This window comes from Heterodontus francisci, chromosome 31, assembly GCF_036365525.1.
Source record: "Heterodontus francisci isolate sHetFra1 chromosome 31, sHetFra1.hap1, whole genome shotgun sequence".
NCBI lineage: Eukaryota > Metazoa > Chordata > Chondrichthyes > Heterodontiformes > Heterodontidae > Heterodontus > Heterodontus francisci.
The window spans coordinates 47,712,044-47,732,890 of record NC_090401.1 but is presented as its reverse complement, the minus strand read 5'-3'; the positions used below and the strand labels follow the sequence as shown (position 1 = coordinate 47,732,890).

The window sequence follows — 20,847 nt, the reverse complement described above, 5'->3', positions numbered from 1 at the left end:
TGTCCTCAGGGTGTCCCATGTGCCTTCGCAACCCCCTTGGAGCAGAGAAGGCTGAGGGGTGACCTGATTGAGGCATACAAAATTATGAGGGGCGTTGATAGGATAGATAGGTAGAAACTTTTTACCTCAGTGGAAGGATCAATAACCAGGGGGCATAGATTTAAGGTAAGGGGCAGGAGGATTAGAGGGGATTTGAGGTAGAATTTTTTCACCCAGAGGGTGGTTGGAATCTGGAACACACTACCTGAAGGTGTGGTGGAGGCAGGAACCCTCACAACATTTAAGAAGTATTTAGATGAGCATGTGAAATGCCATAGCAAGGCTACGGGCCAAGTGCTGGAAAATGGGATTAGAATAGGTAGGTGCTTGATGGCTGGCACAGACACGATGGGCCGAAGGGCCTGTTTCTGTGCTGTATAACTCTATGACTCTATGACTCTAACCAATTAATTACTTTCGATAAAAGTAACATACTGCGGATGATGGAAATCTGAAATAAAAGCAGAAAATGCTGGAAATACTCAGCAGGTCAGGTACATAAGTGAAAAAAAAAACAGAGTTAATGTATCAGGTCAATGACCTTTCATCAAAAGTGGAGGAAATTAGAGATGTAACAGGTTTTAAGCTAGAATTGGGGCAGGGGAAAGGGAAAGGGAGGAAAGAACAAAGGGAAGGTCTGTGATAGAGTGAAAGGCAGAAGAGATTAAATGACAAAAGTGATGATGGTGCAAGGCAAAACAACATGGTAATAGGACAAATAAAGAAACAAGAGATGTGTCTCGGGTCGGTGTAAATGGTAATAGCAGAACCATTACCAGCACCTGCCGTCCGAAAAAATGGGAGAATTGGTTATGATCTAAAATTGTTAAACTCAATGATGTGTCCAGAAGGCTGTAAAGTGCCTAACCAAAAGAAAAGATGCTGTTCCTCAAGCTTCTGTTGAGCTTCATTAAAACAATGTAGGAGGCCGAGGACAGAGAGGCCAGATTGGGAATGGGAGCAGAATGAAAGTGACAAATGACTGGAAGCTCAGGGTTACACTTGCAGACTGAACAGAGGAGTTCAGCAAAGCGATCTCCCAATCTGCATTTGGTCTCCCTGATATAGAGGAGACTGTATCGTGAGCAGCAAATATAGTGTACTGAATTCAATGAAGTACAAGAAAATTGTTGATTCGCCTGGATAAAGTATTTAGGTCCTTGGATGGTGAGACAAGAGGAGGTGAAAGGGCAGGGGTTTTATTTCTTGCTCTTGCATGGGAAGATACTGTGGGAAGGGGAACGGGTGTTATGGGTGATGCAAGAATAGGCCAAGGTGTCATTGAGGGAATGGTTTCTTCAGAATACTGACAGGGGAGAGGAGTACAAGATGTGTTTGGTGATGGCATTGTGCTGGGGCTGGTGGAAACTGCAGAGGATTGTCTGTTGAATGCGGAGGCTGCTGAGATGGAAGGGGAACCATTTCAGGTTTCCGGCAGGGAAAGGATAGGGTGAGAGCAGAAATGCAGGAGATGGGACGCACACAGTAAGAGCCCTGTTAAGCGCAATGAAGGAAGACATATGGGAAGCACTGGTGTGGAAGGTGATATTAGAACAGATGCGACAGAGATGGAAAAATTGGGAGAATGGTATCTTGTTCTTTTTGAAACAAGGTGGGAAGAAGTGTAATTAAAGTAGCTATGGGAGTCAGTGGACTTACAGTCAGTATTGCTTGTGTTACGGACAGGTGGGAAGTGATGTGGGTGGCTTCTACTTTCCACCTCCCAACTGACTGCAATCGTGTTTTGTTAAAAATGGTGCGTTAGCCCCTGAGTGTTTTTAGGGTCAAATAATCAGACAAATGACAAGTTTTCTTGTAGGTTTAAAAAATAGAACTACTTATTTTAAACAATTGCCGAAATGGTCGCAACCTGCACTCACTCATGCATTCTCGCACAAATGCATACACAAGAATAGATAGATAGAGAGAAAAGGGTAAGATGCAATTAGAGTCCAAGGTGATATAAGAGTTTGTGGTTTGCAGAATACTGTTGAATCTTCTCAGGAGGAAAGCTTTTCTTTTTATAAGGTGCAGTCCTGGATGTTTGCAGTCTTGAACATTCTGAGGTGTTGTAGACTTCGAGTGGTTAAAACTCAGCTCAAAGTTGGTGGTCTGAATTTGCTTTACGTTCACGGATGGAGATTCCCAAAGTGACTTTGTAATTTCTCTGCTGTAGTGGTTGTTCAGTTCTTGTTCAGCAGGGTTCTTCTTTTTACATGGATCTCTTTCACAGTCTCTGGCTGGAAACTGCCTTTCTGTGGTCGTGACTTGATCATCCTCACTCTCTCTCGTTTTAAGGTAAAAATCCATCATATTTGAGTCTGTCAGATGTTACACGGCCCTCGTCCCTGGCGTGACCACACAATAGCCCAGGATATGGAAACCAAGGCTAGCTATTGATGCCTGAATGGGGACCATTCTGTTATAATGGTGCTACTTCACATCTATTCATTTTGTTTTGTGCTTTGAGTTAGTCTGTCTCCAGTACCCTTCGTTAGTTCATTCGTGTAGATAGGAATCATCAATATGCAATGGTGCTCTTTTCGGTTTCAATGGGTTCTCCCCAGAGCTATTTCAGATGATGCTAGCGAGTTTCATCCTCAACAGTTAGAGATGCGTATTGTCAAAACAGGAGGAGTCACCTGACCACTACTCAATTTGCCTGTGGTACAAGTGTCCATGTTCTCGTAGTTCAGTTTAACAGTTGACTTTTTATTTTAATAATTCCTCCAATTCATTGTTTATTTCATCACAGTTCCTTTTGAGCATGACATTTGACAGACTATGCTGAGAAAGAAAAGCTCCTTCAGTACTGCCCCTCTGACAATGCAGCACATGCCCAGTAAAATCAAAATGCCCCTCCCACAGTACAGGACTCTTTCAGTACTGCCCCTCCAACAGTGCAGCGCTCCCTCAGTACTGCCTCTCCAACAGTGCAGCGCTCCCTCAGTACTGCCTCTCCAACAGTGCAGCGCTCCCTCAGTACTGCCTCTCCAACAGTGCAGTGCTCCCTAGTACTGAACGCAAGTATAAAGGCCAGGTTATCTATTCAAGTCCTGGTCTGTGTCTGTAAAAGATCTCGTGGCTGTCATCCCTCACTCAGCCACCCTTACCAAAAATAGACTATCTCATCACTCATCTCATTTACTTGATCCAACAACGTTTTGGCCCAGAGTCCAAAACATTACCAATAGCAGCAAGCTGACACTTCTGATGAAAACAAAATTATGGCTGTTATTTTTTCATTTAAAATGTGACCTCCGGCCTCCAATTCTTCCTCCATCACAGTTTTATCCGTACAGTTATTACTTTTCTGTTTTTTCTTCTCTTGTCCCTGCTCTGCATTCTCCCCATCCCTCCTCCTCCCTGCATCCTCACTCACTGCATTGAAAGCAAGACTCATCATCCCCATTTCCTATTCGCAGTCATTTTTCCACCGGGCCTCAAATCTGTGGAACAGCTTCTCTCCCTCAGGTAACCCCCTTCCTCCTACAATCTACAAGGGCTTTTCAGAAAAACTCACTCTAACCTAACCGCGAATTAATGAATTGCCTTGAACTCTCTCCCTAGTTGCTTCAGTAATATTGGTGTCGTACACAATGGATCTTGGTTACTCCATAAAATTGCAAGTGTGCGTTTTATGACGGCTTATGAGAGAGTAATAGCACGGGAATGCAAATGATGCTCTGATATCGTAATAGCCAGCTTGCTTCATTACCCAAGATCATTTTGTTTGTTAGGAGAAAATATTTCTTGGAGGTGCTGTGATATTAACAGTGTTAAAGTGGGAAGACATGAAATATATTTCGATTATGCAAAATCAACAGAGCCATAAAGCAATCCCCAAGCAAGATATAAAAATAATCTAATAACTAGGATAAAAGAAAAATGCTGTATTCATTTAAATGCAGTAGGATTTGGAATTGATGAGAATGCTAGACAGGCATAAAGAAGATTATTTAAATTAGTTGTATAATACTAGGATGATTTAAAGTGCTGTATTGAGTCCAGAACAATGATTCAAGTTTTGGATGCATCTTTAAGGCTAAGCCTCTTGGCTTCCTGAAAAAGCAGCCACAGTCATCAGCAATATTTCCACTAAGTTGCACGTGTGTGCGGCCGCATGGCAGCCTGGATGGTACCGTGCATTGAAAAAACCGGCGAAACACAACAACAAAATTTCACAGGTGTTACGACCAGGTGAGAAAGGGGTATAGGGGTTCCCTCTCAGTCTTTTCCTGGTTTGGCCGTAACAGGTTTTAATATTTAAAAATATGTGTTTTAGTTTCCCCTCAATGAATCCTTGTTCACTGCTCTCCAATTGTATCGGCAAAGAAATCAACCAGACAGGTTTTCTTAGATTTAAACAAGAAAGGCGTACGTTTATTAATATTAAAACTCTAACTCAGTTAAAACTATTACGAATACATGACGCGACCATGCTAGCATGCATACACAATGAACACACACGCAGATAGAGACTGAAAAGGAGAAAGAATCAAGGGGAAAGGTTTGAAGCAATAGCTGGAGTTCATTTACTTATGAGTTCGATGTAAAGTCTTTGCAGTTAAATCTTGCTGTCTCGTTGGGGCCCTGTGCACACTTTCAAATTGGTTTTGATGGTTTTCTGTCTTGATGCTTAGTTTCTTCCGTGGGTCCCTGTCTTTGCATGAGAGGGACAGAGAGGGACTGGGAGATGCTGTCTTGTTGAAATCCAGTTGCAGTCACTTCTTTTCGTGAGAGAGAGAGAGAGAGAGAGAGAGAGAGAGACGGAGAGAGATGCTCTCTCTTCAAATTCAGTTGCAGTCTATTTTATTCACTGTGGCACAATTCAAACCAAACCTGGGCCAACAGGCCAGTATTGTGACTAGTTCCTTTTTTGGAACAACCTGCCTGGAGAGGTTTTGTGGATTCTTTCAATCTTGGTAGACATCCTCAGTAGGGGGCTGGAAAGTTGACTTTCAAACATTCAATGTCTTTTGATCAAAATCCATTTGGTTAATTGAATCAGGGAGCGGTTCCATTGTCTTCTCCAGGCAACAGTCTTTTAGAATGTAAATGTTTCCAGCCACTGTCCTTTCAGAATGCAGGTGCAGCCATCTTTTCAGTCCAGTAAGAGTTTAAAAGTAATGTTCCGTATGATGAAATTAATATGCATTATTCTTGGCAGGTGTGGTTTTCCACACAAAGGAAATATTTGTTATTCTTTAAAAAGAGAAGTAAGAATAGCATTGTGATTGATATAAATCACTAATTGCTAAAAATGCAAGAGAACATCTTTCTATCCTTGGCCTCCTATTTCTTATCTACATTCTGCCCATTGGTGATTCATCTGAGAACACATTGAGTTCTGCATATAACAACAACTTGCATGTATATAGCATCGTCAACGTTATAAAATATCTCAAGCTGTTTTTCAGGAGCGTTATGAAACAAAATTAAATATTGAGCCACAGAGGGAGATATTAGGTCAGATGACCAAATGTTTGATTGAAGAGGTAGGTTTTAAGGAGCATCTTATAGGAGAAAAGAGAGGAAGAGAGGAGGACAGATATAGGGAGGGAATTCCAGAGGTTAGGACCTGGGCAGCTGATGGCATGGCTCCCAATGGTAGAGTGATTAAAATTGGGAATGTTCAAGAGGCCAGAACTGGCAGAGTGCAGATATCTTGGGGTGGGGTAGTAGGGGTTGTAGGGCTAAAGGAAATTATAGTGATTGGGAGGGGCAAAACCATGGAAGGATTTGAAAACAAGGGTGAGAATTTTAAAAATGAGGCAAAAAATTGCTTGACTGGAAACCAATGTAGATCAGCAAACACAGGAGAGATGGGTTTGTGGGAATTGGTGCGAGTTAGGACCCAGTCGGCAGAGTTGATGGTAAAAATAACCCAGCTCTTTCTCGCCAGCATTTCTCTCGATCCCTCCACTGTCTCACTTATCATGCTGCTTTTCCGATATCCAGTATTGGATGGTTAGAAATTTCCTCCAATTAAATATTAGGAAGACCAAAACCATTGTCTTCAGTCCCCATCACAAACTCCATTCCCTTGGCACTGACTCCCTTCCTTTCTCTGGGCACTGTCTGAGGCTGAACCAGTTCATTCGAAACATTGGTGTCCAATTTGGTCCTAAGTACAGCTTCCGACCCCCTAGCTTCTCCATCACTTAGACTGCCTACTTCCACCTGCATTATAATACAGTCACTGACCCTGTCTCAGCTTATCTGCTGCTGAAATCCTCATCCATGCCTTTGTTAGCCACAGATTTGACAATTCCAATGCTCTCCTGACTGACCTCCCATTTTCCAACCTTCATAAACCTAAGCTCATCCAAAACTCTGCTGCCCATATCTTAACTCACACCAAGTCCCATTCACCCATTACCCCTGTTCTCGCTGACCTACATTGGCTCCCAATATGGCAATGCCTTCAAGGCCTCCCCTTCCCTTTCTCTGTAACAGCGTCCGGCTCTAGGCCGACAATCCTCTAAGATCTCTGCGCTCCTCCAATTCTGACCTTCTGTACATCACTGATTTTCTTCACTCCACCACTGGCAGCCATGCCTTCATCTGCCTCAGCCCCAAGTTCTGCAATTCCCTCCCTAAACCTCTCTCCCCTCCTTTAAGGCACACTTTAAAACCTACATCTTTGACCGATTTTGGTCACCTGCCCTAATATCTCCTTACGTGGCTCGATGTCAAATTTTGTCAAATATTCCTGCAAAGGGCCATCTGGTGTTTTACTATGTTAAATACACTATATAAATGCAGGTTATTGTTGTTTTTGCTGAGCAGAAAGTCCAAGATTCAGTCCTTGATTTGCGCTGTGTTAGTTGACCTTGGTTGTCAGCTTGACCTAGTCATAGAGAGATACAGCACTGAAACAGGCCCTTCGGCCCATGCTGACCATCAACCACCCATTTATACCAATCCTACATTAATCCCATTTTCCCTCTCACATCCCCACCTTCCCTCAATTCTCCTACCACCTACCTACACTAGAAGCAATTTTTACAATGGCCAATTTACCTATCAACTGGCAAGTCTTTGGCATGTCAGAGGAAACCAGAGCACTCAGAGGAAGCCCACACAGTCACAGAGAGAACTTGCAAACTCTGCACAGGCTGTACCCAGAACCAAACCCAGGTTGCTGGAGCTGTGAGGCTGCAGTGCTAACCACTGCGCCACTGTGGTGGTACCATCTTATCTCTGCATTCAGATTATTGTTGGTTCAAACTCTACTCCAGGAGTTCTATCTGCTGTTGTTCTCCACAACACATTCTATAATTTCAAGGCTGACTTTCCCCCATCCACTGCCCTACGTAAGCTTTAACTTAAAGTGCACATTAAAACAACTCACATCTGCATCCTTCCCACAGAAAAGTTCAAAAAAATCCTTTTATGGTGCTCCTTTCCACAACAGAACCTGTCACTCCTATATTGAAGGTCACCACTCTTCCAGACCGTTATGTCCAATGGAACATAGAAACAAAGAAGGTGGCCATTTGGCCAGTTATGTCAATGCTGGCTCTTTGAAAGAACAGTCATACTTTGTCCAACCATCCCTCTGCTTTTTGGACGTTACCCTTGAGTATCTCTCCAATTCCCTTTTCAAGTTATTTATGGAAGCAGCTTCCCATTTTTTTCAGAGAGAGCATTGCAGATCCTTATAACTCTGAGTGAAAACCTTTCTCCTCATCTCCTTTCTAGATCTTTTGCCAATGATTTTCAACCCATGACACCCTGTTATTGACCCACTCACCTGAGCGAAGTCCCACTTTACCTTTGATATATAATTTCTACTTGACATATTCAGATAGCAAGCAAATTTGCATTAGCCTGACTGGGTTAGAATAAGGTCAGACTCCATACATATGAAACAGTGAGCATCCATTTCAATGAGTCATACAAACTCAATATTATAATCCTTTGGAAGCTTAGCAGAAACTTTGAGTTTGTTTCAGTTTCCAGAAATGCCTTGTGTTTGGATGTGTGAGAAGGTGCCAACGAAGAGTCACTACAATGCATTAATGTCAATATCACCAGGCCAAACAGTCTAGAACCACCAAGCAAATTAATTATGTCTCAGTGAATAGCATCCTTACCTTTGTGTCAAAAGGTTGCAGGTTCAAGTCTCACTCCAACGAAGTAAGCACCTAATTCAGGCTGATGCTCCAGTGTAATACTGGTGGACATTGTCGCAGGCATTATATAAATGCAAGTTCCTTTCTTAGAACCAAGACAAGGGAGGATATGTGCTTAAGAAGAACTGTATGGCAGAAGCTTCCTCTCTCACAAAACAAACTTAACAAAACAGCAAAAGCAAAATCCTGTGAATGCTGAAAAACTGATGAAAGGTCACAGACCTGAAAAGTCAACACTATTTCTCTCTCCACAGATGCTGCCAGACCTGTTGAGTATTTCCAGCATTTTGGTTTTTATTTTCAATAGAGCAGCCTGGTAAAGTGCTAAACCCTCAAGCCCGTCTCTCCTTTAATATCTGACACATGCACTTTTTTGTTATTTGTTCATGGGATGTGGGCGTCGCTGGCTAGACCAGCATTTATTGTCCATCCCTAATTGCCCTTGTGAAGGTGGTGGTGAGGTGCCTTCTTGAACGCTGCAGTCCATGTGGGCTAGATACACCCACAGTGCTATTAGGAAGGGAGTTCCAGGATTTTGATCCAATGACAGTGAAGGTATGGCGAAATAGTTCCAAGTCAGGATGGTGTGTGACTTGGACGGAAACTTGCAGGTGGTGGTGTTCCCATGTATTTGCTGCTGTCGTTCTAGGTGGTAGAGGCCACGGGTTTGGAAGGTGCTGCATAAGGAGCCTTGGTGTGTTGCTGCAGAGTATCTTGTAGATGGTACACACTGCTGTCACTGTGCATTGGTAGTGGAGGGCGTAAATGTTTGTGAATGGGGTGCCAATCAAGCGGGCTGCTTTGTCCTGGATGGTGTTGAGTTACTTGAGTGTTGTTGGAGCTGAATCCATCCTGGCAAGTGGAGAGTATTCCATCACACTACTGACTTGTGCCTTAAAGATGGTGGATAGGCTTTGGGGAGTCAGGAGTTGAGTTACTCGCCAAAGGATTCCTAGCCTCTGACCTTCTTGTAGCCATAGTATTTTTATGGCTACTCCAGTTCAGTTTCTGGTCAATGGCAATGCCCAGGATGTTGATAGTGGGAGATTCAGCGATGGTAATGCCATTGAATGTCAAGGGGAGATGGTTAGATTCTCTCTTATTGGAGATGATCATTGTCTGGAACTTGTGTGGCATGAATGTTACTTGCCACTTATCAGCCCAAGCCTGGATATCGTCCAGGTCTTGCTGCATTTCTATACAGACTGCTTCAGTATCTGAGGAGTCGCGAATGGTGCTGAATAAAGTGCAATCATCAGCAAACATCCCCACTTCTGATCTTATGCTTAAAGGAAGATCATTGATGAAGCAGCTGAAGGTGGTTGGGCCTAGCTTAGCCAAGCTTTTGGTCATGCCTCCTAATCTCTCCTTCTTGGCTCTGCATCAATTTTCTATTCTGCTCTGTGAAGCAAGTTGTTGGTATTGATGTTAATGTTTTTGTGCTAGGTCATGTTGCCAACCCTCCAGGAGTGCCCTGGAGTCTACAGGAATCAAAGGACAACCTGCAGGACACTGATGCCTGTTAACCCCAGGGAGATAAATCATTGGGCCATTGAAAAAGATTGTGTGTTTTTAGCCTTTTCTTTGTACACTTTCACTTATTATTTAGAAAAAATATTGGAGATGAGGAAATTGGATATTTCTTGACTTCATTCAAATAACCTATCGGGTAAAGAAGAGCATGTTCACTTTCCAATGGGCATGGGAAGGCGAAACTCAGAAGGATGGACAAGTTGAATAACCAATGGTGGGAGTGTGGAGGCAGAGAGGTCGCAGGTGGGAGGTCATGTGATGACACCTCCTGGAATATGCCCAACCAGAGTTGAAAAGCAGAAACTAAGGTTGACCTTTGACATAATTGTACTGATAAACATGGTTTCAGCTCACAAAGCCCTCAGCAATTTCTACTTCGATATACAGTCACCATCCTTTAAGCTGCCATGCTAAATCAAGCAAATCACGTTAACCAATTTTCATCACTATTTTAGTGTCAATTAGGAAATCACCATTGACAGCTACTGGAAGCTATTTTGGGCAGAGGCAGGTGTTCGATAAGTAATTTGTCTCTTGTTTAGGTGCAATTACTTGGATTCTTCTGAGTCCTCTATCATTTCGATCATTAAGGCAACCTACTTTCACTTCCATAACTTTGCCTCTTTCAGTCCCTGCTTCAGCCCATTTGCTGTTGAAACCCTCATTCCTGCTTTTGATATCTCCAGACTCGACTATGCCAATGCTCTGTTGACTGACCTCTCATCTTCCACTCTACATAATCTTGAACTCATTGAAAACTCTGCTGCTTGTCGGCTAACTCACACCGAGTCTTGTTCATGCGTCACCCCTGTGCTTGCTGACCCACATTGGCTCCTGGTCCAGGAACACTTGATTTTAAAATTCTCATCCTTGCTTTCAAATCCCTCCATGGCCTCATCCCTCTCTGTCCATGTAACCTCCTCCAGCCATACAGAACTCAGCATTCCTCCAATTATGGTCTCTTGCTCATCCCCAATTCAAGCAGGCTGAGCCCACCCTGAATCTCTCCGCCTCTCTATATCTTGCTTTTCCTTTAGTTGCTCCTTAAAACACACCTCTTTGACCCAATTTGGTCATGTGCCTTGGGTCATTTTACTATGTTAAAGGCATTGTACAAGTGCAAGTTGTTATTGAATCCCTTCTAAGTAGTGTGGGATGAAAGATTGTGCTGTCCAACACTGCTGCACTGTAAATGTCTGTACAATTATTGTCTTTGCAATGTAGAACTAATTACTTTGTTCAGTAGTAATTTGGCAGCAATCTGACTCTGAAATTGAAGAATGCCAACGCTACCCCTGTGACCGATCTATCATGTAAAGTGGGTAAGTTAACAGCAACATGCCCCCCGTATGCAGTTTGGACTGGACTTAGCTGCAGTGAACATACATACAAGTATTTTCAGAGGGAAAAGAATGAATAGGGATTAAATGTTTTATATATGGTCCTCATCAGCATATTTTCCACATATACACACCAATCATATCTCATCCCCGTTATCAGTATACGTACCACATAGAGGAACATGAGTAGGTCATTCAGCCCCCCTGAAGAAGTGCTTCCTGACATCACCCCGAATGGCTTGTCTCAAATTTTAAAGTTGAACCCACCACCACCCACCCTGCCCACACCACCCCCCAACCTGTTCTGGATTCTCACCACCAGAGGAATCAATTTCTCTCCACCTTCCCTACCAAATCCTGTAATCATCTTAAACACTTCAATTATAACATGTCTCAATCCATATTATTAGATATTTCACATTACCATTATGTACTATGCTCATTCCTCATTAACATAAACATTTTCAGGGCATTAAAGGCTTCTCCCTCATAAATGTAATTATTATTAATGCAAGTCTAATAAGAAATTCTAAACCACTATTAAATGGATAATTGTGAATAGCTGATGCCCAGAAATGGAAGGATTTCTACCTATTGCTCAAAGCTACAGCTGATTGGCGATTTATGTCCGTCTCATCTGTTATGAATCAGTCCCCCTTGTATGTAACTGCTCTCATTTAAGATATTTTTGCAGACAAAGTTATATAGCACTGCTCATGATCTTTTAATGTTCCTATTTTGATGAGTTAGATATTTATGAAGGAGTAGAAAGATCCTGATCTGATTAAGGATAAAGAGAAATGATAATGGTGAGATGGCAATTCTGTCCTCGATTCTGGAAGGGTTGTGTGAAGCGTTAAAATGAAGAAGATCTTACAAGTTGCAATTGAATCTGATTGTTTTTCTCTTATCAGATGATACGCACAGTGGGGCCAATTTTCAATGCTGGTGTCGGACCAGGTAAGGACAGCAGGAGGTTCCTTCCCGAAAGGGCATGAATGAACCAATTGGGATTTTATGACAATCCAACATGATCGTGATTTTCATGATCACTTTTTACTGATACCTGCTTTTTATTTCAAAATTATTTATTAGCTGAATTTAAATTTTCAAACTTGCCTTCTCTGGATTATTATCCATGCTGCCAGATTACTAGTTTAGTCACAATTATAGTTGTTACAGTTCAGCTTAGTGGAGTACAATCTCTCACATGATGCGATATAAATATTTATACATAAAAAAGAAAATCTATTCTAAAAATGAACCAAATGAAATGAAATTTTTCCATTGCTTTATCATGTCATGGGAAAATACTCTGACAACCTTTGTGCAGGGTTCTCATCTATTATGGCTACATAAGAATTCAGCCAGTAAAATCTAAATCTCTGGAGCCATTCTCCATGTTTTGCTGATTGGAGACAAAGGGATATCAACTCTGGCCTCTGGCCTCCAACCACCCACCTTTCTCAAAGAGCCTTTCTTTGCTATATCTTTTTTATTACTAATAAATAAAAGTGTGCAAAAAATGAAAAAAAAATGCTCCTTTATTATTGCCCCTATGATTTGTCTCCTGGGTGTTTCTCGCTATAGTGTCCTGGAGATTAATCTTCAATTTTTGGAGACTCCAGGGCCAAACCTGGAGGCTTGGCAACCATATGGAGACACTGTGCACATCACTTAAGTTGCAACTGTAACGTAAAGTGACTTTTGGTAGTGTGTGCCATCAGGCTATTTGACCTTAGGGGAAATCACAACAGAGTTCACAGAAGTTGACTGACATCAGCCAAGGGAACCAAAGCCAATTTTCTCAAACTCAAGGCTGGTGAGGTGAACTGTAACAAGTCAACAGCCATCTCAGCTGAGTTCAGCTCCCCATGGCACAGATTGGCGATCAAACACCACCTGCTCAGTGAGGCTTATGGATTTTTGAACGTGGCTTTAAATATTTTCACCCTGTGCATGACTGTACTGTCACAAACTAACAAAGGTCAAAGTCACCAAGCTATATTGGCTCAGGTGATTGGTAGTGTTGGGAGTTCCTGGGGCAGTTGTGAGGCAGTAGGGCCAATTATTAGAATTAATAACCTTGCTTAACTATGGCTAAGTGGGCAGAGGGTAAAGGGAAATATTGCCAAATTGGACTCTTACTTATTCCGAGGGAGGTTGGCATGGGAGCTATGGGTAGTGTAAAAATTCAGTCATTGTTAATTTTGTGAGTATGCGCTGAGGGGAAATAGTGTTCTTTGCTGTCATGAGTTCATAGAGAGAATGCAAACTGCCTGCTAATTTAGAATCATTGAAGGAGTGATTGAGAAAGGAATATAATGATATTGGGACTGCTTCCACTGACCAGAATGTCAGTAACCAGAGGAAACAAATTTATAATGCAGCACTCCCTCAGTACTGCACTGGGAGTGTCAGCCTCAATTATGGGCTCAAGACTCAAGTGGGGCTTGAATCCACAAACTTCAGACTGCAAAGAGCCAGAGGCAAGACAAGGAGAATTTTCTTTACACAGTGAGTCATGATGATCTGGAATGCATTGCCTGAAGGGTGGTGGAAACAGATTCAATCATAACTTTCAAAAGAGAATTGGATAAATATGTGGGAGGAAATTGCAGAGCTATGGGACACAGAAGGGGAGTGGGACTAATTGGATTCCTCTTTCAAAGAGCTGGCACAGGCATGATGGCCAAATGACTTCCTTCTCTTCTGTGAGATTCTATATGTCAGCAGGGTGGTGTCAAGTAAGGTGGGAGGAGGTCTGTGTGGAGCATAAACACCTGTGAGGTCAAATGACCTTCTCTGTGCTGAAAAATTCCATGTAATCTATGTAATAGGCTTCTATCTAGGCAAAAAATCTATGTAATAGACTCACTGGGATTTACGATACTAGTCAGATCCTGTACCGAAGGAATTCATCAACCTCCCTTCATATCCAGTTAGACTAAACCAAGCGATATGCAACATTAGCTTGCTGTTCAACACTGAACCTGATGTCCAGCAACACTATATTTTTCTGCCTCCTGAATATCGTCCTGAACTCCCCCCAATAAGCAAACAAGAAGCAAAGAAGGAAAGACTTGCGTTTATATCGCACCTATTCACGATCTCAGGATGTCCCAAAACACTTTACCGTCAATGAAAATAGGAAATGCTGAAAATACTCAATCGGTCAGGCTGCAGCTGTGACGAGAAAAACAGAGTTAACATTTCAGGTCAATGACCTTTCTGTAGTTTTGAGAGATGAGTCTGTAATTCTTGGAGACTCCAGCGCAATCCTGGAGGGTTGGTAACCCTAACCCTAACATTAGCAAAGAATAAATTAGCAAATCCCCTTGTCTGCTGTAGTAATGAAGCAGTTAACCACTGGGTGAATCATGTGTTAAAATTACATAGCAACATCATACCAATCTATATGCTAATAGCACAACAGAATTTGGTCCATATATCATTTTGTATTTTCAAACATAAAGAACTTCCCAATAAATACGCATACACCAGTTGATTGTTTTTCAAATGATCTCATGTTTGCTTCTCCTTCACCTCTTCATATTCCAGAGGGAGCCCAATCGTTTTTTTGCAAATAATCTCTCAGATGCACCATTGAACTGCAACCAAGAAGTGTGATTAATTTTGCAGCAGAACGCCAATTCCTTCCACCATGAAAATGTTCTTGTTTTGACAGGGATTTACTTAATGGTTTGCAGTGTTGACAAAAGATGTGTTTGGCAAGCAAAGAACTTTCATTTACATAGTGCCTTTCACAACCTCAGCACATTCTGAAACATTTACAGCCAATTAAGTGCTTTTTGAAATTTCGTTGCTGTTTTAATGTAGGAAACATGGATGCCAATTTGCACAAAGCAATCTCCCACAAACTACTATGTCCCCACTACACAACACTCCACCTGCCCCGCCCACAACTGACCCCTCTTGCCCAGGGGGCCCAGCCGATTGTCCCCAGTGAGGCCCCAGACACTTACTTTGTTTCCGGGGCCTCTTGCTTTTGAAGCTGGCTTGCAGTCCCAGCAGTGGCCACCACTCCCAGTGGAGCTGCTGGGACTGAGAGCTGCCAGTTCCGAAGAAGGGTCACTGACCCGAAACGTTAACTCTGCTTCTCTTTCCACAGATGCTGCCAGACCTGCTGAGTGATTCCAGCATTTCTTGTTTTTGTTGCTGCCAGCCCACTGATTGGCCGGCAGCTCATGGAAGTGGGAATTTCTGTCTCAGAGGGGCGGAAGTTCCGTCCAAGGCCAATTAAGGGCTTGAGGAGCGTAAAATCCTGGTGTAGGTCCCCAGGCCCAGCAGAGACAGGCTCACCCCTGGCTTCTTGGCTGGTGGGCAGGGCCTACCATCTAATGTGAAATTCCGGCCAAGAACAGGAATACAAGCAGGAGTAGGCTATTCAACTCCTCGAGCCTGCCCTGCTATTCAGTAAGATTGTGGCTGATCTTCTACTTCAACCCCACCTTCCTGCACTATCCCCATCATCATCGGCCAATATTCTCACACCTGAAATCCCATTGCAGTGATCCTTTACTGGAAAGTGTGTGTGTGTGTGAGAGGGGGATGGGGGGGTGGGGGTTGTGGGGGGAGATGCACCAAGCTGTGATATCCACTCATGTCTGAATAGCCCAATGACCTTGTCAAGACTCAAACCTGAAGACTTCTCAGCTCCTACAAAAGAGAAGATGAGCAAATTGAAAATGATAACTGCACTGTTCCTGTGTTAATTGCTGTGAAAATATTTCCCTCGAATGATTGGCATGTTGACAACCAGCTTTGGGAGATCTGAAATACATTCTTATCAATCAAAGCATTCAGGGATTGTTTGGTAATTTGAAACTTTGCAAATAGTGGCAGATGTGTGGCATTTCATTGCAACCTCCCTGGCTAATGAGATTCCTGCAACAACAGAAATACAAGCGAGCTGGTGAGACGTCTGAGCACAGTTTACAAAATGAGGAATGGTCGTTCCGAAAGAAATATTTAATCAGTTTTGCAGCCTGCATGAAGAAATTCTCAATGTAGGTGTGTGTTAATGGTATATTCATTGCTGCACTGCAGGGAGTGGGTAAGAGCTTTTGTTACACAATAACGTTAAATGTATATGTGCATGTACTGGCTTCTAAATGGAACCAAATTACCATAAAGCTATGCATCTACCTAAAAGCTACAGAACTAAACAGAATAATGCATGTTATCCTTTGGGATTCTTAATGAGCTTTCCATCAGTTATAAGGATAAATATTCCACTCTTCATCAATCAGCTACATTCTAGTGATTGAATGATAGTAACCTGTGGGCATTCGTATTGCTGTCATTTTGTTTGTTCTGTTTTATTAACCTGATTCCTTTCATTCCTACTGAAAGGACAAACCTCACCAGATTTCTTGGCTTGCAAACCAGATTCTAACCCTACTCATGCCACCTTTTGCAAACCAGTAAACAGGACAAGAAGTGGGATCATAGGTTGAGTTCTGATGAAACTTCACTGAAAGTCTTAATAACAAGCATCTCCACATCATCACGCAATGAATGGATGACCTGGGCAACATTTATCCCTCGACCAACATCACTAAAAACACATTCATCTGTTTCTGGAGCCGTGCTGTGTGCAAACTGGTTGCCATATTGCCATATTTGCCTTCATTCCAAAGTATGTAATTGGCTGTGAAGCACTTTGGGACTTTGAGAATGTGAAGGGCACAATATAGATGCGAGTCACTTCTTTCATTCCATAACTTTTTGAGTCAATTTCTTTTTTCCTCGCTGTACACAGCCAGCAGCTTTGATGAAACTGAGATTGATCCCAACAGTCCATGTTACTTTGCTCTGCTGCTGGCTTTCTGCATCCTAATAAGCAATTTCTGTTCTATCCAGCGGTTCCAGTGCTTTGTTGGAAGCTGGTTACACAAGGGTTGGTGTTTGCCATGGAAGAGGTGGACTGCAGGGGTCACAAAGCATCCCCATTACCTAAGCAAAGTTATTGAACTTAAACCATGACTGGGGAACAAATAGGCATGAGGACAAACCTCAAGCAAAATCAGAGATCAGAAGAATTTCTCCCAATCCCAGCAATATCTTGTAATAGAGATTTTTATTCTTATAAAAGCAAATTAAGGTACATTCATTCATCTTGAGAAGGAAATAGATTATGAAAAGTTAAAGCTTGTTGTCTTATTAAGAACTTGTTTTAGTGTTCATTTTAATCCATGATTAATTGAAAAAGGGATAACTGTATGAAGATTTAAAACAACATATAATATTCAGTATGCTATTTGTCACGCTGCTTGTCTGACATCTACTATTGGACGAGCAGAACTTTCTGCAAATTATATATTGGGAAGACCAAAGCCATTGTCTTCGGTCCCCACTACAAATTCTGTTCCCTAGCCAATGACTACATCCCTCTCCAGCTAATGTCTGAGGCTGAAACAGAATGTTTGCAATTTTGGCATCCCATTCGATCTTGAGCTGAGTTTTTTTTATTCATTCTTGGGATGTGAGCGTCGCTGGCAAGGCCAGCATTTATTGCCCATCCCTAATTGCCCTTCTAACCACATATCCTCTCCATTACCAAGACCTTCTATTTCCACCTCTGTAACATTGCCCTTCTCTGCTAATCTGCTCCTAAACTCCCATACCTTTGATACCTCTAGATGCGACTAATCCGATGCTCTCCTGACCAGCCGCCAACCTTGCACACTTCCTAAACTTGAGCTCATCCAAAACTCTACTACCCATATCCTAATTCATCAAGGCCCATTCACCCATCAGCCCTGTGCTCGCTGGTCTACATTGGCTCCTGGTCCACCTATACCTCTTTCTTGATTTCAAATCCTCCATATCCTCACCCCTTCCTATCTCTGTCATCTACATCAGCTCTGCAAGCCTCCAAGATCTCCGCACTCCTCCAACTCTAGCCTCTTGTGCATCCCCCTCTCCCTTCGCCCCACCATTGGTGGCCATGCCTTTTACCATTTAGGCTCGAAGCTCTGCCTCTCTCCTTCCGAAATACACTCCTTAAAACCTACCTCCTATCCTAATACCTCCTTCTTTAGCTCGGTCAATTTTTGTCCAATTAACTCCTGTGAAGTGCCTTGGGTCGTAAGCTGCAATATAAAGGTAAATTATTGATGTATTATACTGCATTTTCTGATGGGATGTAGTGTTGTTCACAGTATCAAAAGGGATGTGAGAAGTCCTGATACCCTGAAGCTCTGATTGGAAGTAGAATAGTTTATAACCCTAACCTGAATCATTGCCCTTTATAAAGGAAGGCATAAACTAGTCTGCAGTTGAGTAGTTTAATTAAACACGAGCACAAAATAATTTTTCATTTTATGTATCATTGCTCAATATAATTATAATTTTTAGATCATCCAACCTGCAGTTCCAGTTAACTTTGTAAAACATCCTTATTTCCTGTTCTTACAAAGACTAGATTTGCGTTCCCTTGAGTATAGAAGATGAAGAAGTGATCAAATTGAGGTGTTTAAGATGATTTAAGGAGTTGATAGAGAGAAACTATTTCTTCTGGTGGGGGAGTCCAGAAACAAGGGGACATAACCTTAAAATTATAGACTAGGCCATTCATCAGGGGTGATGTCAGGAAATATTTCTTCACATGAAGCCTAGTGAAATTCTCTCTCCCAAAAAGCTGTTGAGGCTAAGGGTCAATTGAAAATTTCAAAACTGAGATTGATGGATTTTTGTTAAGCAGGGATTTTATGGGTTATGGAACAAAGGCAGGTAAGGTGGAGTTGAGATACAGATCGGCCATCATCTAATGGAAGGGGGGAGCAGGCTCAGTGGGCTAAATGACCTCCTCCTGTTCCTAGGTACAGAAATGGCCCTGTCATTTCCTTAGGAACCAATTCTAAATGTTTGACATCAGCACAATCACATTCACTTAGACGATTGCAGCTATTTTTTTCCAGTTCATTGAGTACAGTTTACAGACAATTCCTTTGGCTGCAAGAAGGTGCTGTGTCAGGTAATGGTTGAGCTCATTCATGTTAAAGAACCAAACACATCCACCAAGTTCAGCCGAATAGGAAAGAAATTGTAATTGCAGCAATCAGTCATTTCCTGTTGTGGAAAACCATCTCCAGGTCTTCTGCAGCAAGCATACTTGATTAAAGGATTCTGTGGAGGTAGGAATTCCTTTTTAAAAAAACTACTTCCGATCATTTGCAATTTTGAGCAGTGTAATTTTTTTCCAGTTCACCATGTTTTAAAAAAAAAATGAACAAAGTAAAGTAAAAAAAAGATTAATTAATTGTTTTTTTCCCCCTAATCTTTGTTGAGACCTCGGTCTGAATTTTGTGGCTAGGCTGGAGATCTGAACGTTGGGACCCAAAGCGGATACAGCTTCCATTTGGGCAGGGAGCAGCCGGCCGCACACGATCTTCCGTCAGCCTGCCAATTAGCTGGGGCTGTCCTGTGAGACGACAGAGGTGGGATACAAGGCAATGGAGGAAGTGTCAGATGACGCCGCAGCAAGTGATGGCACCATGCTTAAAGAGATGCCAGCCCTGCATTTACTGGTGACTGCCTACAAGTCAGCCAGCAAGTTCAGGAGATTAAAAGATAAGTCATGCAGGCCCCCACCTGCCAAGAATGAGGCATATTAATTTTGCCACATGGATATTAAATTTCAATTTGTTGCTGGGAAGAAGAGAAGGCCTTTTACAAGGATTGCCAGACATTGGCTGGAAAAGAGACATTTGCATATTAACAGACAGTGTTTGGAAGGACAAAACAGTCTCTCCCTGACATTCAACCCACAATGGACTTTTGATCACCAGATGTTGAAGGTGGGGGAGCTCACATTCCAGGTTGACTGCTAAGATAGCCGAATACACAAACGGACATGGTCAAACCAGCTAGTCACATGACTAACCTGCTGGGCAACCTGAATTTTTTGAATTTGAATGAACAGTTTGGGCAGAAAGTTGTTTGCTCCTGGACTGAGAAGATCTCTCCTGTCTGCTCCCATCTCTTTCTCACAAGCCTCTGAATCCACTGAAAACACATGAACCCCAAGAGCGAAAAATCTCCTACAGCAAACAAGGTTTAAGAAGAATACTGGGCCCCAACCAAAAGCAAGATCTATTTACAATCAAGAACTCTACAGTGAGCTCAAAGAACTGTAACAACAGCTCTTCAGATATTTCCTCAAACCTTTCCACTTTATTTTTCTTCTGCTCTTTTCTGTCTTTATTTGCATGTGTGTAGCGTGTATGCATGCTAGCGTGAGGCTTGGCGTGTATCTGTGGACGTTAACCGAATTAGAGTTTAAGTTTAATAAATTTCAACTTTTCTTCTTTAAACCTAAGTAAGCCTGTTTGTGCTGGTTTCTTTGCCTTATAATTGGAAAGCAGTGAAGAAGGATTCACTACGGGGGAGCTGAAAACACGGTGTGTGTTTAAGATTAAACCCTGTTACAGTAAGACCAGGTGAAGGCTGAAAGGGACCCCTAGACACCTTTCTCACCTGGTTGCAACAGATACGTCATGTGTTGCAAATCTCCAGAACTTTCTGGTTGATTTATCCTGCTCCAGTGTTTGTTTTGCACAAGTGGCATCTCACCCTTAGCCTCATTACTTTTAAGAACCTGCTGGATTTGTACATTAGTGGCACATTAACCTCACCGCAGAAAGTTAGGGCTGGAAGTCAACAGCATAAGTTGATGAGGGGGAGCCAGTGGATGTGGTTTATTTGGACTTTCAGAAGGCTTTTGACAAAGTCCCACATAAGAGATTAGCATGTAAAATTAAAGCGCA

At 42.4% G+C, this 20,847-nt stretch overlaps 1 long non-coding RNA gene across 1 annotated transcript in view; it reads left to right on the top strand.

Moving 5' to 3' along the window:
* Window positions 1–20,353, top strand: part of LOC137346996 (uncharacterized) — a 32,496-nt gene extending 12,143 nt beyond the window's left edge. Inside the window, exons 2-3 of the long non-coding RNA XR_010968841.1 lie at window positions 11,968–12,013; window positions 19,370–20,353. This is a non-coding gene — a long non-coding RNA (uncharacterized lncRNA). The remainder of the gene's footprint in view (window positions 1–11,967; window positions 12,014–19,369) is intronic.
* Window positions 20,354–20,847: the final 494 nt, after the last annotated feature.